Here is a 6,000-nt window from a genome sequence, read left to right as displayed (position 1 = left end):
GAAGCCATGTGCATCGCCAAGGGAAGGCGGGAACCATAGAGGTAATTTTTTTTTAAATAGATATGAAATCTACTTTTGATCAGACCATATTCATTGGTAGCTGCTCCCATCTAGGCCTAGCCTAGATCATTGGTTAGCGGCACTCATGGTAAAAGGTATTATTTAAAAAGATTAATTTTTACGTTTTGAATTGATAGTATCTCATATCCTAAAAGTGCAAAAGACTCGTACTTTGAATGTAAACAAAATAAAAATAAAAAGTTTTATTTAAAAATAAAACAATTGAAAATAATTTTGTCTGACGAATTTGCACAGGTTAGCAAACAATTTCGTGAAAAGCAAACACCGGCAGCTCGTCGGCAAATAGTTTTAATTGGCGTCACAGCGTGTCTATGGCTGCGTTGCTAACATACAGCTTTGAAAAATTGTCACTTATTTCGGGTCATTTCTCTATTTCTAGAACGATGAATTCCACATAAACTTCTATTCTTCATCTATTTTCCTAGAAATAACCGCGCAAATAGCTCTCCGTACGTAAACTTATATATACGCAAAAAAAAACGTTATTGTGAGTAAAAAAGGGTAACAAAACATTGTGTCTACTAGAAGGTAGCAACTGAAATTATCTGTTCACCGGTAACTTATAAATAAGATTTACGAGGCCATAGTAGAGGGAGGAATCGAAGTGGCGGCCATAACTCTCCGTTATTACGATGTGCCGACTGCGCGTCGACATCGCTCAAGTAAACAAACCCACTTCCTATACAGTTACATTAAAACTTATAACATTCATATAACTCCATTTCAATAATACAGTGTAATATAGTAAAATAGTTGCAGTGAGTTATTCCAAACAGAAATATTCGATGAATCTCAAACTCGGTATATTTGACGGATTATTCCCAACCATCACCCCGCCCTGTTCCCACATGAGAATATAAAGTTTGATCCGTCCCACCTTTTTGTTCCACTATCACCAATAAGGTGACAAGATGGGCCTGTTATGAAATAAAAACAGTTTCAACCGTCCCATCGTCGGGAAAGTTGGGGCGAATAAAACTATTTATTCTCTTCTGTCCCCACGTGGGGAATAAAAAGTGGGGTGACGGTTGTGAATAACCCTATTTTACGTTCCTTTTTAGGTTATAATTTAAAGGACCTTTCAAAAATACCTCTTCGCCTTTTGAATAAGATATCAAGGTTATGAAAATTATAGTTTAAAAAATAAATGTCTTAAGAATTAAATTACATTTTCACAATTTGCTTTAATGAGAGTACGTTTTTTTAAATGAAAAGCCAGTAACGGAATGTCAACAGGGTGTCACTTTAAAGACTCATTATTCGCTAATTTGCGCCTCGACTTTTTATTTAACTTTCATTAGATGAATTTATCGAAGATACTTCAAGTGCTCTCAAACGTGAATGGAGATTTTATTTTATCTCAAAGAGACTAAATTAAAAAGGTAAATCTAAAGAGACATTAAAGTGATCGTATTTTGAGAATAAAATGGAATAAGGTTTCTATGACAGAACAGACTGCAGACTAACAAAGGAGCATCAAATTTTAAACATGGCGCCCAGTATTGATTTTTTTTAGTTATTTTGTTAAAAATTTAAGAAAAGGTAGTAAGTATTTTTAATGTTTATGTACTAGTTATAAACTTGAAACGCCTAAAAGACTAGCTCCGTCTAATATCGTCAAGTTTTATGATATTTTAATGTAATTTTTATGTCCTAACCCCGGGGTGTTTTGTTTCGAGCCTCCGACGCGAATAAAGTTTTGGTACAAAATTTTACTAGATAATGAGATTCCAAAAGTTTTTTGAAATAACGAAGTCGTGAAAATTAACTATTAAGCGAGAAAAAAACTTTAAAAAAATGCTTGCTTATCATATTATACGATACTAGCTTTTGACTCCGTTCGCGTGGAGTTCAAAAAAACAAAAGTTAGTAGCCTATGTGTTCTTCCAGACTATCCTCTTCGTCTATGCCAAATTTAATCAAGATCGGTTCAGCTGTTTAGGCTACAAACGCTAACAAACATCAATCGATCCATCGTAACTTTCGCATTTATAATATTTATATGATTTGTTTCTGTCCGTTTCTTATCTTTTCTAGTTTTTCACTTATAATAAAAGGGAGCAAAATGAAAAACAAATGAATAAACGTTTAAACAGTTTCGTTCGCTTTACATTTGAGCGTAATAATTGTATCCGGAAGCGGGAAGGTGAAAATAATTGAAAAAGTTTGCATCGCAGCTACACGGGGCCGGCGCTAGCGAGCTTTTAGTGCAGCCTGTAACTTGGCCGTAGCGAAATGTTACAAAGTTAAATGCTAAGTTAAAAGAGCTTTGGAGAGATGTTAACTGATTTTATTCTTGTTACAAGACGACAGGAGTCTTGTTGTTAACAAGTTTATTTCTTGTAGTTAGTATAATAATGGCTACACGTTTCCTTAATTTTTAATTCCTAATACCTAACCTTACATAAAATATATGTGTTAACAATTAAAACGATAAAAGATTAGTTAACAAAATTGTCTACACTCAAAAGCAGTGATTCCCAAAGTTTAGTAGACAATTAACCGAAGGCTTACAAACTAAAGATGAAATTTATCGTGGTTCATCGAAAACCATTTTAAATTTATAAAGAAAGCATAAAAGACCCCAAATTTCGTCGCCCGATTTTGAGTTAAACTATTTAACTACGTCGTAGTCTTAGACTCCAAAAATCAAACAAAAAATGGGACCCACCTGCAAGCATTACCTTTCGGATAAAAGAGGAATCATGAAATTCGGTCCACTAGCGGCGGAGTTATGCCGTAACACACATAAAAAAAAAAAAACGAATTGAGTACCACCTTTTTTCGGGAAGTCGGTTAAAAAGAGTCTACAAGAGTCTGAGACTATCTGTTCTTGATAAACATGACGTGTACTGTACATTTAGTTGAATAGCGATTTATTATTAAATTTACTATATTGTTCTGTTTATTACGGTAGTATACAGAACATGTATTACCTTGTCTAATTAAGCGGACTAGTCCGTGTCAGCAGAGTCGCTGTTGTACGTTTACGTTACGTGTAATTACCAGCTATGTTACTATTAATTATTATTACACTAGTTTTCACCTATAAGTGCGTCCGCGTGGAAATAAAAACAAAAGTAAGCCTATTAATTCTTCCGGACTATTCTCTACATCTATGACAAATGTCATCGAAATATGTTTAGGCCACAAACCATCTATTCATCCGTCCATTTAAAATGTCACATTTGTAGTAAGAGTACTAAACACAGAGTATGTTTGTAAATATTTGGTCGATAATTAGGAGAAATTAAATAAAACCGATATGTGCCAAGAGGGATGCGTTTACTCCGTCAGTTACAGATTTTGAATGGTAATTAATAAAAATCATGTTCCGAGACGGTAATGCGAAATGTGCTTTACGTTGCTCTTGAAAAAGTGGCAGGCGCTCGCGAACAATGTTGTATAAAAGTGTCATAGAAGTTTTTTTAAATTATTTTTCACTATTTTATTAGTGACTAGCTGTTGCTCGCGACTTTGTCGGCGTGAAATTAAAATATATAGCCTATGTTACTCACAGATGAATTATTTTTCTAACGGTGAAGGAATTAAAATCGACCCAGTAGTTTTTGAGTTGTTTCAATACATACAAAAATACAAATTATTCCTCTTTATAATAGTATAGATTTTGTTATTGACTTAAAATGTTCAAAATACTGAGTCAAATTCCCGTAGTACTAAAGTCAGCTTACCCATTTTGTTGGTAGACTTCGTTTTAATAATTCAACTGGTGCAGTTAGCGCGCCGTTTGCAACTGTTTTTTCTCTACTGATATTTAAATTTCGAACGCCATGACCGTTTTATTATTTTTAGTCTGTGAAAATTTCTTTCACGTCTAGTTTGATGAAACTTTTGCTTTTATGAATCTATAATTTCTAGAATTTTTGGAAACTTTTCGGAATGTCTAATTTCATTGATGAAATATAGCAAGTTAAAATATGTGTGCAAAATCTAAAACAATCCCTTAGCGCGGTAAGCCACAATAATCGTCGGTGCTATTAGTACTTTGTAATTAAAACTTTGAAACTAACTTAGATTGTGAGACAAGTTATGATTGCTGTGTTATAAATATTTTTAAAACATAAAATAGATCCAATCATTGTTTCCTCCAACAGTTGTAGAAAATACGATTAGAAAACGGCTTTCTCATCTGAGTACAGAAAAAACGCTCTCTTATTATTTAATTATGATGATATTTGTTAGAGTTTGTAGCTTGAAAGGCTGAACGGATCTCGGTGAAGTTTGGCATGGACGTAGAGGATAGTCTGGAAGAACACATTAGCTACATACTTTTTTAATTTAAGCGAAAGCTAGTATATTAATAAATATATTTTCATCCCATCCCTGAAACCCCACAATCTTGGGAATAGAATGTACTCGTATTGACATAAACGATATCGCAGTTCGTGGTGTGACATTCAAGCGAGCAGTTTGCGCCGCTTGCGAACTCAGTAGAGTGTGCTTATGTTATTGGCACCTGATTGACTGGCGTTTGACGATTGATTTGTCATACCACACAAGTAAAATCGTCTTGTAGGATTTGTGGTTGAGATAAATGAAGAGTTCTTTTTTTTTAAATTAAAGCAAAAGGTTGCACAATAATTCTGCCAAAAGGGAAAAAATCATCAAGGTGGTTAATTCAGCCTACTGTGCTGTTATACAACTTAGATATAACTTAGTTATGCTATAATTTTAATGTAAAGCAATGTTTTTATAATTCATTTAAGTTCCAAGGCTTTGAGCGTCAGATTGCTTGAAGTGTGTGTTAATTTTTAATCTAGCCCGCAAAAATTAACTTTGGCAAGAAATTTAAGAACATACGAAGCCTTTCTCATCTCGGTAATAATATGTATATTTAACCTTTATTAAAAACACATTTGTTAGTTTAATTATTTATTACAGAGCTAGTTAATAATGATATTATTCGAATACAAACTTAACCTAAATCACAAAAAATGTTGGCGCGTTCTAAAACGCAAGTGCTGCCATCTTGTCTATTTCTCATAAATTCAACGGCTTTATTGATAGTTGAAATTTATACCTAATACTTAATTTTTGATGTTAAAAATCTGTAAAATATTTCTGCGTTACGGTATTGTGGACCGTATGTTTCCAAGTTGGTTTAATTTTTTATGCAAATGTCACCAGGCGGCTGCGGCGCGGCGGCGACGACGGGAATCATTATTCGCTAATTTGCGTCGCTGCGTTTGTTTTATTTTTATTAGACGTATTTAATGAAGGTGTCAGCTCCGACTCGTCCCTGACGGCGAAAATTAACTGTATAATCAGTTTTATGGTAATAAGAAAATAAAAATACACATCTTGGTTAGTTTTTTTCTTGTTTTTAACTGCAATTAATATTCAAAACTTTCCCTTCAATTACGTTATAATCCAAATGGCATATACCTATATATCTAATATATGCTGTTATAAATCGATGTCTATATATTTTTCCCGCCTTTTCCCGAGCACAACAGCGCCATTTTGGCATTGAGCGGATGCCGGCGGCGCCGCGCGCACAGGAAACCGGATATAGGCTCTGTTCTCACATATTTTGCTGTCAGCTCAATTTGAATGCATAAAACATGTATTTAAACATGCTTCAGTAAATACTTTTGTAGGAAATACATTTTTATTCATAGTGCATTTTAGGTTATGCTCACATTCAATGTTATGGAAACGGGTAACTTTTACTAACGTCAGTTGTTTAAGTGGGCGTTTGAATTTAGTATCAAAATGATATAAGAATAAACATACTGTTATTATTGTTTTTGTGCATATAACAATCAGTGTTTGTGTGCTAGATCCCTACGCGTTTTTGCTTGCACAATACGTTGCTCGCACTATAAACAAGAAAATTGCGATGGATGGATGTTACTGAGTAACGTCCAGAAAACGGCATAACAAAAGAGATTCAAA

Source organism: Papilio polytes, unplaced genomic scaffold (assembly GCF_000836215.1).
Source record: "Papilio polytes unplaced genomic scaffold, Ppol_1.0 DF822289.1, whole genome shotgun sequence".
Classification (NCBI taxonomy): Eukaryota; Metazoa; Arthropoda; class Insecta; order Lepidoptera; family Papilionidae; genus Papilio; species Papilio polytes.
The sequence above is the reverse complement of the archived record's forward strand: the minus strand, read 5'-3'. Positions refer to the sequence as shown.